This window comes from Biomphalaria glabrata, chromosome 3 (assembly GCF_947242115.1).
Source record: "Biomphalaria glabrata chromosome 3, xgBioGlab47.1, whole genome shotgun sequence".
NCBI lineage: Eukaryota > Metazoa > Mollusca > Gastropoda > Planorbidae > Biomphalaria > Biomphalaria glabrata.
In genome coordinates, this window is record NC_074713.1 from 11,629,095 (window position 1) to 11,642,459 (window position 13,365).

Below are 13,365 nucleotides of genomic sequence, written 5' to 3' on the forward strand. Positions count from 1 at the left end.
CCGCCTACTTATTGGAGCTGTCATCGTTATGCAGTTGGTGCCCTCGCACTGCGACGTGAGGGGCAATGCCGTGGCTGATGCTCTAGCACGAGAAGGAGCGCTGGCCGTGCCCACTTTCGAGTCACCAAGTACGCTCCAACAGGCTACGACAGCAATACGAGAGTGGGTACATGAAAAGTGGTTGAAATCCTGGGATGACTCCAACACTGCCAGGGGAGTCTGGCAGCACATGCGCCGCCCAAATCGAGAGGACCCGTGGTGGAGGCTAAAAAGGTCGGAACAAACAACAATAGCGCAGTGGCGTACGGGACACTGCCCCATAGGTGCGTACTTCGCCCGGTTCCGGCCAAATTTTGATGCCCGTTGCCGACACTGTGGGGAATCAGAAGAGACGTTGGCGCACGTCTTGCAAGAGTGTCCGCAGCTCCGCGAGCTGCGGGAAGACGTATCCAGTGGTTCATTATGTTTGTACGGAAGCTATGAGGCACTACGCCAAACAGCAGAGTTCCTTACCAGGGCACTACGGGAGACCTAGGTCTCACTGCCTTGTCACCAATATGAGTTCATCTCTCAGGAAACTAGGGGCTCTTTTTTGCAAGTCAGTTATATGAAGTCTGCACCTAAGCTGGTCTTCATATCGTCTCCGTGGGGCACCTCTATTACGTCGACCATCTTTCAGCTCATCAGAAATTGTTGCTTTAGGCCAGACGCGTAGCTAGGGTGCGGGAAAGGGGGAGAGGAATCAGACAAAAAAAACTGGTCCCCACTTGAGGAGGCTCCCAAATGAGTGTGTTTTTTTTTTACAATAAATATTAAATATTACACAAATTGCTGGGGCCCCCAATGAGGTCAATTCTCCCGGGCCCCAAATAATCACTAATTCCTAGCTACGTCACTGCTTTAGGAATGCGTTTGTCCTTCATACGTTGATTACTTACCCTGCCCAGCGTAACTGTCAAACCCCAACGAAGTCCCTCTATACTGTCCATCCAGGCATTTGCAAGGACATCGCTGTTTGTATCGCTGTCTTTCGACCTTATGTCCATGTGGTAGGCGAGCGAGTTAAGCAAATACTGCGCTCCTTATTAACTTTAGACTCGAAGGCAAGCCTATATAATTCAAGTGGATAGATATGAGAAACAAAATGTTTCGAAATGATTTAATAACTAGTACGCCACTAGTATAAACATTATAACATAATTACGAGGTAGACTTTGGTGCCAGTGCTGCTTTTGGCAGATTTTAGGGACAAGTGTGGCAACGGAGAGGACTCAGCATATCCACAAAACTGAAAGTCTACAGTGCTGTAGCTCTCCTGTTACTCTTATATGCATCAGAGTCCTGGACCTTATATTCCCGCCACATCAAAAAGTTAAACTCCTTCCACATAGGCTGTTAAGGTGTATCCATAAGGTGCGTTGGTCCGACCAAATACCAAACACGGAAATCTTAAATCTGTCCAACATGAACAGTATCAATGCGATAGTAAAAAGGTCCCACCTTCGATGGGCGGGACATGTAGTCCGCATACCAGATAATGACCTTCCCAAACGACTTCTGTACGGGGAGTTGTGTGCTCCCACGGAGGTCAATACAAGCGTTACAAAGAAACTCTCAAGAGCTCCTTCATGGAGTGGCGATATCAACATTGACGTTTGGGAAGCACTAGCTCTCGATCGCTCCTCGTTGCGTGAAGCCGTGAGTCTCGGAGTCTTGAGATTTGAAGCAAGAAGAGTGGACAGGGTGAAGGAGCACAGAACCAATAGAAAGCTGACGGAAGACGCAGGCCTAGCTGCAACAAACCAAGCTTACACATGCCACGTATGCGGCCAGATTTTTAAAGCGAGGATTGGACTTTTCCTTACGTACATGTTTTAAAAATAAGACATGATGTCAATAGGAATAGACTTTATTATGATTCTCACATTTTAATTTCTGAAACCAATTTTAATATAATGTTTATAAACAATGAAAAGAAAATCTAAAACACATATATATATGTGTACATGTATAAATAAATAAATATGAGTGAGTCTGGTGTGAATGTACACTTTGGTTTCTTATAGTTATAATGTTTTTGTTTGATGTAATGCACAAATTGTAAGACAAATTTCCTTACGGATAATAAAGATTATTATTATTATTATTATATATATATATATATATATATATATATATATATTTATTTATTTATTTATTTATTTATATATATATATATATATATATTTAAAGAGAGACACTGACAGTTAGAGAAAGGGGCAAATAAATCATAAAATTATATGGATTATAAAATATTTTTTTTATAAATGTTTTGATTAGAAGTGAAGTTACTGACACCAGGGTTGAAGTTTTATTTTCCAAGTCAATGTAACTTACTTACTTCTCTCAATCTTCTTTTGTCTTTTGCTGTTTGTGTCTCTTTCTGTCTCTCTCTCACTTTATCTTTCAATCTTTTTCTCTTACTCCCTTTCTTTCTCTCTGCCTCTCTCCTTGAATCGTTCTCTCCTCTTCCACACATTTGGCTATCTACATGTCGTGGAATGCCTCAGCCACAGCTCCTTCCATTTAGACTGACATTTTTTTTTAAATTCCAAGTTCGACTAAATCTATTTGATGGGTACTATTGGATTTAAATAATATTTAGACACTGCAACCCAAAAAAAATGTTGCATTGTTTGAAGGTATTGTAAATTTGTAGTTTTCTTCAATCTGTCAGCAGTGAGATTCATAACAAACGAATATTCACATTTGACTAGACTCACTAGAGTAACACCTTTAGTAAAATCACTAAATTTAGAAAGCCTTCAGGACAGAAGGCTCAAAAGTAAAGTAGCAATTATACATAAAACACTGAACCATAATCTTCAAATACAAAAACAAAATTTAATAAAATACTCAGAAAGACACAAAGATAAAGGTACATCCCTCGTCCAATATGCTAGGACAAATTTGTACAAATGCTCCTTCTTCCCTAGTGCTATTAGAGCATGGAATGGATTGCTTGAGCTAGCCAGGAAAACCAGTGACTTGGCAGACTTTAAGTCATTGGTTAATATGCATGACTGAATGCATGACGCGTAGGACGTAATCATCTTCTTTTTTGAAGTAACGTCTGTATTATATAGGATAAGATAAGAAAACATCATAATCCTCAAAACCACAAGAAAGCATCATAGATTGTTGAACCATAATAAAACACCATAGTCAGTTAAACATTGAATCAAACAAATGAGACACCGAATCATATGAAAGTATCAATTTGATAACATTTATTTTTTTTAAATTCCACATTTATTTAAAGAATAATTACTTCTAAAACAGAACAAAGCTTTTCTAAAGGGGAAGAGCGCTTTCATTAAGACTATATCTACCAATAATATACAAGCTAATTACCTTATTCGATATGAAACAAAAAAAATTATCAATAATTAATTGACTAATTGAGTAGTTTTGTTTATTGATTCATGTTTTGTTAGATACAATAAATATTTTATTTTAAGAAACAACTTGATTGGAAAATTTGAGAGGGAGAAACAGCGTTAACAATTATTTAAGGGGGAATTAACCAAACAAATGTAGCCATATATTTGCATACTGAAGGATTAGTTTCCTTTGTTGGTATCAAACAAAGTAATTAACTACCTGTACTTTTATTGGTTCTTGTCTATGCTAATGAATAATTGCGCAAGGTTTCAACTAGCTCCGAGAATGAATGTGAAAGAAATAATGTGTCGACACGTTTTACTAAACATACAGAGTGAATGAGTTGATATATGCTTTAAAAAAAATGCAACATCAGGGTCCGCACAAATGTATAAAGTAATCCCTGGTGACTTAGATATAAAACCGAACAACTGTCCAGAGCTGACTGTTTCTCTGTGTCAAAAGATCTACCATGCGTCTTGTGTTAAGTTTTGTCTTGGTCTGGGCAATAGGTAAGCATTTTATTTTTCTATCATGTCATTGTAGATATACATTTACATTCATTGTAGGAAGATAAATAATTTCTCAAATGACGTACTATTCATTAAAAAACTATCATAATGTTAAAGTATTAATCTTTTAATTACAAAAGAAACAACCCATGTATAAGATAATTTACACTTTGCTAATTGTTTTTTTTTTCAAATCCATATTTAGTAATTATAATTTTGTATTAGTGAAAGATTAAAACATAACAAACAAGATAACAAAACAATGTGATGAATAAAATGTCATGATTTTATAAGATCAACGAGGGAAGATATACATTCTGAAGGCGTGTGTGACAGGAGGTTTTATTATTTGGCTCGAAGTTTAATTTTTATTCCTGCTCGCATATGCAATTATATTGAACACGCACAGAACTAGAAATCTAACTATATTTATATACAAATAGTTTGTCCATCGTAGTTCGATGATGACCACTTTTGTCATCCAGGTAGATGAGGGATTTGCAATGAGATTATGTGCCTCCTCATGTGGCTGCTGAGATCTATTTGAGCCTGGAAAGATCGGCTGCACACTGGGCAGGAGCTGGAGCTAGTGCCATTGGCCTTGCTTTTTTCTCTGGCGCTTTTCTTCTGCCAGCACTGTTCTCTTTTTCTCAGCAATGGACCTCATTCCCCAATCGTAAACAAACAACATTGACCCACATGATGATATTGATAAAACAACGAAAAAAAACTGTCACGCGATAGTCTATGTGTATTACGTAATTTGTATAGAAGAGATAGAGAATCATGTGGCTAATAAAGGTTGTTTACGATTGGGGAAAAAGGTCCATTTGTGCGCGTTTTTACAGCGCAACGCCATGATGCTCTGTCATGTTCAGCTGTCTCCTACTCTATTGTTACGGGCTAGTGTTTCCTATCTTGATGTGTGTGTGTGATTAAATATATATATATATACTAGCCTGACGTTATTCGCGGCCTGCGGGATCTTAGTTTGTGTTTACTAATGTAGTGGATTGGATTTAGATGTATGTTAAACTTATCTAATGATCCTTTCAAGTTTTTCTCTTTCGCTACGAAAAATAAAATTAGTTTTGCGAAAATGTGTTTACCCATATCTGCCCATATCATATCTATTAAAAACGAAAGTAGCGATAGATGAATAGGATATAAAGTACAATTAAAACGGGTTTACCCGATTGGTTAAATGAATGGTATTATAAGTAAGTCAGGACGTTTTGAATTCACAGATATATGGAAGGAATTTATGAAAAAAAATTCTTTTGAAACACAAATTCGAAGCTTCAATTTATTAAATAATTAACTCAATAGACTATATTTTGTATTTTCATGTGTCAAAGTAAAAAACTATATGTGCAAAGTGTAGTTCTTAAAATTAGATCTAGATCTAAATCCTTTAGATCTTGTCTCATGTCAACATTGTAAACAAAGCCTAGATCCATAAAATACTATAGCTGTAATAGAGTTGATCTTTTTGAAGGTTTTAAGTTTGTTTTAGGGCAACAATACATACACTACGATCTAAGTTAGTACCCAAGGAACATTTCTGCAAGTTTTTATCAAGATTGGTCAAGCGGTTTTTATTGTATATTCCTAACATACATACATACGCCTTACATTCTACTTTATAGTATAGATATATATGTATAGATAGATACGTGCGTGCGTGTGAGATTCAACGGCCTGTTTAGACGTAGTACAGTTTCTAGTGTGTTCCCCAAAAGTCCTATTGGCAATTAAAACTTGACATTAGGGAATGTCAGTTATTGTGATATGCTAAGTTTTACCCATGAGAGCCGGCAGAATTTGAGGCTGGAAGGGGAAGGGAATAGATCGAAACAAATTTTTGTTTTGCTCTGGACCGCTAGGTGAACTCCAATAAACTTTTGTAGGCAAGTTTTCCATAGCGTCATAGTGTGTATCGCCCTACATATTAGGAATCCTTTCGATGAGACTGCTTGTTGATAGAAGAGAATCCGTTGTGACATCGACCTCATCTTTAGAACGCTTAATCTTTGCGCCGTTAAGAAGTTGTTACGTGTTAATATTGAACACTTATTTTTTTTTTTTTTGTAAATCTAACTGAAAAACATTAATCATCATTTAGGCTATGTGAAAGTACTCTGCAGAAAAACAACGCTAATCGGCACAAAAAAAAAATGAGGTCTGCGATCACTGAATGATCTGAATAGTCAGTGGCAATTGAATAGTCAGTCGGTGTCACCTGGTGAAATTAGCTCAGAGTGTCCCGCCTCCCCCCCCCCCCTTCCCCCACGCTCACTATCATTTTTCCTCCAAATATTTATATTTATTACTAGTTTTTTATTTTGAATTGACGCTTGAGCTGCTTAACTTTTCATTCTTTGATTGTTACAAAAAATGTTTTGAGTGCTGGTTCTTAAGTTTAAATTTTGTTGTTTATGAGATATTCTAACTAGCCATAATATATATTGAAAGATTATTAAAACTTGAAACAGACTTAACATCAATTGAGCATGTTTTATTTATTAATCTTCAAAGTCAAGGGTTTCACACAATGCTATTTTATTACGAACTCAACAAGACCAAAACAAATTACATTCACTGCCCCCATAGCTTGGCGTCCTTGGAGAGCGTTTAGAAAATACATTCTACTTGCGTCTATACTATTTCTCCTATTTAGTATATTAAATTAGGAAGGGTTGGGACCGGTCAAAACTGAAGTGTGGGAAACATTCGCGTCTGTAGAGCAGATAAGTTTGTAATGGGCTTGATCCTCGTTAATGTCAACCTGGTGTTTAGCAAGGCGTCTTCTAGAGCGCCTTTTTCTATTTACTCGGGACAAAATTTGTCCACTTGACCAATAGAAGGCTGTAGAATCAATGATAGTGTTGAAATGTCTACTTAAAAAAAAACAACAACCTTGGAACCAATTGTGCTGCTAACTTGTAAAGATGAAACGACGTCACTTAAATTAATAGATTAATTTCTTAAACATGTCTTATTACTTGATTAAAATAAAAATATGAAATAGAAAATACGACACATTTTGTAGTCCTCCCCACCCCCCAACCATGATATGATCTAAAAGAGCGCCTATTGGCTCCATCGGTGGGTTCGTAAAGCTTTTGAAAACGTAATCAAAATTAAACTATGTGTTATGACACGGCTACTATGTATGGTCAACCATGACACTGACCGTCAAGTGTTGGAGACCTGGGAGTTAGGGGACTTGCGGGAAGTGACGAGTGTGTTAAAAACCAGAAGAAGGAGGTCATCTAGTGGAGTTGTTCTGTATATAATGATAGCCTTGTATATATGTTATGTTGGAATGTTTCACAATTAAAAGGCACTTTATACTTAATGGGACTTGTTTCTTCACAACTGGCCTACCCCGACGAGATACGACGAGGCACAAGTAAGTGAAAATGTCGATGTACAAAATATTTAGAGAAGCGGGCAAGGAAAATGGCCTGCAAGGCAAATAGCTAGAAAAATTCATTACACTAAAAATAACACAGGAGGAAGAAAGAGAAGAAAGGAGATTTTATAGGGAAGAAGCCAAAAAGAAGAAGAAGATAGTAGAAAAAGAAATCTTACAACTAGAAGAATCCAAAAAGAAAAAAGAAGATAGTAGAAGGAAGAAATATTACAACTAGAATTAAAACTTAAAGAAAAGAAAGACAAAGAACAGCAAAATGAAAAGGAGGAAAACTTTAACAAATACAAACAGTAAGACAGAATGTCTTCATTTCACGAGAGCCAGAATGAGTGCATTGACTCATATCTTCTGAGATTTGAGGTTAAAGCAACAGCATGCAACCTCCCACAGTCAGATTGGGCAAGAAGCCTCATGGGGCGCTTGAAAGGGAGAGCAATAAATATCTGCATTCAAATGAGATAAGAGGAAAGAAAAGATTACGTGGCCATGAAGGAGGCTTTGCTAAGACAATTTGGCTCCATAAGTTACGAATACAGATTTTTAAAAGAGTCGACACCTCTGGCGAACAACGATCCACAAATATTCGTCACCAACATGTCGATGTACTTCGATCGATGGGTAGATCTGTGAAAAGTGGATCAGAAATATGAGACCCTCAGAGAACACATCATAATGGACGCTGAGATGGAAGCTTACAATAATAATGTGAAAACATACGTCAAGGAGCGAGAGCCAAAGACCATCAGCAGCCTGATAGCACAACTAAGGCAGTATAAGGCCGCACACCCAAGGGAAGTGTTAGCTAGAGAGAACCCAACTGCGGCATCAGCTTATATGGAAAACAACGCTGCAAGAATGCGGACTCCAAGCCCTCTATATAGAAGAGAGAACGCTAACAAGAGCCCAACATATATAGGAAGAAGAGAGAAAGATAAAGAAATGAGCCCAACATATAGATCTCGAAGAGAGAAAGATGAAGAAATGAGACAAACATATAGACCTCGAAGAAAGAAAGACGAAGAAATGAGTCCAACATATAGATATTGAAGAGAGAAAGATGAAGAAATGTATCCGACATATAGATCTCGAAAAGAGAAACATGAAGAAATAAGTCCAAGATATAGATATCGAAGAGAGAAAGATGAAGAAATAAGCCCAACATATAGCTATCGAAGAGAGAACGCAGATAAGAGCTAAACATATACATATCAGAAAGACACAGCTACGAGCCAAACATATACATTTAGAAGAGGAAAAGATGAAGAAAAGAGCCCAACCATGGAACTATACTAATGGAACACCAGCTTCGAGATTTTATGATCAGAGTGCCGTCGCGCATCTTTTTTCGCGCACCATACCAATTTGAAAAATCGATGAGGATGCCAAAGAAGAAATTTACTCCGAGAGCCACTTGGATTGACCTTCATTGAGAGTAAAACTTCCCCACACTATATTTTATTAGATCTGTAAAAACTTTATCCATTTTCTGACTATCTGATAAAATAGATGCAATTTCCCTGAATAATGGATCGTCACAAAAGATTTTTTTTAAGGCCACTTCATTAAAATAGGTGTTTCCAGTACTTCCTCATTTGGGTATTTTACACGAAATCTGGATTTTTTTTTATGTACATGTCATTTTTATCATCTGTCCCGCGCAACCAAACCATCCACTATTCCCGGTCACCAATGTTCTTAACAAGATATCAAGAGAGAAAGGCTGGTCCATTATTTGCGTAGTCCAGCCAGCTTTTTTTTTTTTTGACAACCTTTTTTCGTTCTCTCTCATGAAGGATATGTTTTGAAAATTAGTCTTACAAAATACTATTCCAAACCAACTCATGCAGTTATCGTCTTTTCACAGTATTGAGGAGTCATCCTTTTTGCTAGCCAGAGTGTTAATTGGCAAAAGTGAAAAATTCATTTTCTTTAATTTTTTAAAGTAAATATTCATAACTATATCTTTTATATAATAATATATTTTTAAAATAATAATCTTTTATATAGACATGCTTTAATAGATCTAATAAATGATTAACTCGGATCTACCAATATGGGTATATAAATACTTAAATCTGGGTATTTAAAATTTCGAATGCGAATTTTTAAAAAACCGGACTTATATTGATCTAGATCTCTTGTATAATATCTAGAATAATATAGATCTACAACACCTAGGCCTAGACTAAAGTTAAAGACTAAGGTCTAGATTTATTTAACGTTTTAAAAAAAAATCAATAGATCTAGACAGTCATGAGATCCACTCTATTTTATCTAGATCTAGACCATACATGAGATCAATAAATGACAATATGAATATTTAAAATTTATAGATCTAGTCCTACTAAGTCCTAGTCAAATCTAGTGACTCTAGTCCAGGTCCAGAGTCTAGAATCTAGATTGAAGATTCTAGATCTATCGATCATCTATGATCTAGTCTGTCTATAGCTATACTTACTATTATAGGCCTACACTTTTACAGTATATGAGTAATACTCATACGAGTCATACTGGCTATACTATAGTATAGACACTATAGTTAGTATAGTTAATACTTTTTAATAGTAGATCTATAATCTATCAATTCTATCTAAAATAAATTATTCTAAATCTAGACTTCACTTTCACATCACATTCAGTCATTCACACGATTATTGATACAGACAGTGAATGAAACGAATGCAGTGGTTATACTGATTATACTTAAAGTGACGATACTACTTATAGATCTACCAGTTGATAAACATCATCATCATAGATAATAATCTACATCTATAATCATAGTGCCATTTATTTAGTCAATATAGTCAAGTCAAGGTAGTGGAACGTAAACTCGAAGGTTTAATACAATATGGTATGAGTCTATGAGTTAGTATAAGATCTAATTATTTTGTTACTTTGTATGTGATTGTGACAGTATGTCAATGTCTCAATTAAAATAATTAATATCACCAGCCATATCATTTTAAATATTTAAAAAGTAGACATAGATTTTTATTATATTATAAATAGATAGATTAGATCTAAATATAATTTTACAAACTTTAGAAATGATTGATTTTATTTTTTATTGATAAGCCTGCTAGACTAGATCTAGCATCTCTAGCTAGACTCTAACATGTAGATTGTAGATCTTTGAATTGGATCGATATTCACCTTCCTAAATTGTCTCTAAAGTCTATAGCTGATTTGAGAGGCCCAACAAGGCAAGACGAGTCTATTAGTACTCTGTCTCTTGATCTATCTAGTAGGCCTACTAAGCTAGTGCATTAGCCATAGTGTAGTCAAATCTTGACAACTAGTCTTCTAGATCTGAGCTTCTAGAATAATTAGATCTAGATCCAGTTTAGATTTAGAGTATAAAAGTTTTTACTACCTAAAATACTAAATCTACTGATCTAAATTCTAGATATATAGATCCAGTTCAGATTAGGATATAAAAATATTCCACTAGCTAAAATTCTAAATCTACTGATCTATACTTAATATGTTAGATATTATATGACATCTATCTACAAAAATTATTATTAAGATATAATTATAGATTCTAGACTAATTATATATGTACATAAAATCTATAAATAAAAAAGATAAAATTTATGCAGGCCTAGGTCCCATAAATTTATAATTGATCCAGATCTATCAGTAAAAGTTACCTTCGATTGGCAGTTTTACCCAATCTAATCTATACAAGACAATTTATAATCCATGCCTTGCCTACACCCCATATATATTAGTTTCCATTCAATTCCATGCCATACCCATGAGTTCATGAAATAATAAATGATGTGGTGTCAAGTTGGATCTATCCCCTGAAATTCAGTACTTTAATATAAAACTCACATATCTAGTTAATTATTTGCTGACACTCTGATAAACTTGGACTTGTGTGATACATATATGTTTCTTATCAGATTTAATTAATGAAGTTTTGGTGCATTTTAACCAGTAATAAGGCTACAAAAGTAGCATCAGGTGTATTCTAACCATTGGTATTTTTCCTGGCAACATTTCTATTCTAGTCTGTGATAAATTATAAATAAAAAAAAATGTTTGTAATGTTTCAGTTATTAACAAGTAGAACCATGGCAACCAGTTCTGATGATGTACCAGAATGGCTCAAGGATCATACTTATACTATTTCTACTCTCTGGGCATCCATTCAATATTTAATGTAAGTACTACTATACAATTTTTATTTTAGTTATCTAATAGATGTTTTATGAATTGTGTGATTTTCATGGTCAAGCAACATCCAAATATCTGGGATGGAATTTAACATTTTTCTCTAAGTTTTTTTATTTTTTATTTATAACACTCTTTAGCACATTCATCTTTCATGAATGCCTAATATACCTTGGCTGTTGTGCAGGCCATTCCTTTACAATAAACTGTTAGATGAAATTAGGCAAAATTGTCTGATAATTTGTATGTTTGATACAACGTTTTCAATTTAATAATATTATTTTTTTATTGTAATGTTTTCAAAAGAAATTAACCAATATGCCTAATTGTATAATTACAGTTATGTTTGGAAATGCAAGAAAAAGGCATGCATTCCTGAAAAGTCAATGATTGGTTGCACCTCTTAAAGGTAAGGTACTGCAATTTTTCCCATGTACTTTTCTCATAAGCTGAAGTACTTGTATTTTTGAAAAACTAGTTTTCCATGAAAATGTAAATCATAATATATGTTATAGTTGCTTTTAGATTAGTTCAATGTGCATCAAATTAACTGAACATCTGCCTTCACCTATAGTAATAATTCATAACTATTAAGGTCAGGGCCATGTCTACACATTAACGCAGTAGCTCCTTTTAGGTACAGACTATTTTTAGAATGGCAAAATTATATAACTATAATTAATAACATATATACTTTTAGCATGGTCAACACATATTTCACACATATTTTTTAATTTTTTAAAAAATCCTTTTATTTATTTTTATAACTAGATAACTTTCTGTTATGAGAAAAGATGAGATTCTTGGACTCCTGCATAGCACCACCAGAAAGGAAAATCCCATCATGTTGCAAAATAAAAGTCTTGGACCAATTTTAATTTAAGATATATATATTATACTGTAAGCTGTATACATATTTATGTATATCCTGTCATTCAGCCAACAGGTTTGGATTTAGTATTTCTTTAAATCTGTTTGATATTGTACTTGAAAACTATTAATCTGAGCCCCATTAAAACAAGAGGGAGTGCAGTGGATGAGTGGTAAGGGAAATTTTACTTTTTAAAATTAAAATAAGAATCTAACAAAAGTAAACATATAAAATATGGTGCATTCTCCTTAAAACTAAAACCTGGTGCAAAGGTTTAAAATGTTGGCAAAAAAAAAAGCAACATCAATTAAATATTCTTAATTCCCTTTGCAAAACTTACTGAGAAGAACATGCATGTTGTTCCCTCATAAGTTTCTTGACAGAGGAAATCTTGTTTATATTAGATTTGAAGTAAGCAAATTAAGAAAAAAATTATAATCATTATTTCAAATGGTTGTATCTAAACCTTATGAATTATTTTTCAGTTATAAGTATATTGAAATGAATGGATAATCATGAAATTGTTAAATAATTGCTGCTATCATTCCATTGACTAAAGAACCATAATTTTTTTTAAATTAATTTCAAAATTAATTAATTAATTAATTTTCAAGCAGAGTTCACATAGATCTTGAGTGAAATTTTTCTTTTTTTGACTAATGCTTCAATTTTATTGTATCATTAGTTTTTTATTTTTATTACCCAGAATATTTTAAAAATGAGTACACTATTTTCATGTAATAATGTAACTTGGTATTCACACATCAAAATACGCTATAATCTTTAGGCCATATAGATTTGTATAAATATAAATTAACTTGCATAAATACATTGTAAATGTATATTGTTTGGATAAGAATAAAGTTTTTCTGTAGACAATTATTGTTCAAGATTTGTTGATGCTCCTGCTTAATACATTATATACACAGGTCATT

General features: G+C 34.2%; 1 long non-coding RNA gene across 1 annotated transcript; it reads left to right on the forward strand.

The window, feature by feature from the left end:
- Window positions 1–9,978: 9,978 nt before the first annotated feature.
- LOC129925249 (uncharacterized) lies at window positions 9,979–13,253 on the forward strand. Its single transcript, XR_008777076.1, has 4 exons — window positions 9,979–10,228; window positions 11,442–11,548; window positions 11,900–11,968; window positions 12,331–13,253. It is a non-coding gene; the product is annotated as an uncharacterized LOC129925249 (long non-coding RNA).
- Window positions 13,254–13,365: the final 112 nt, after the last annotated feature.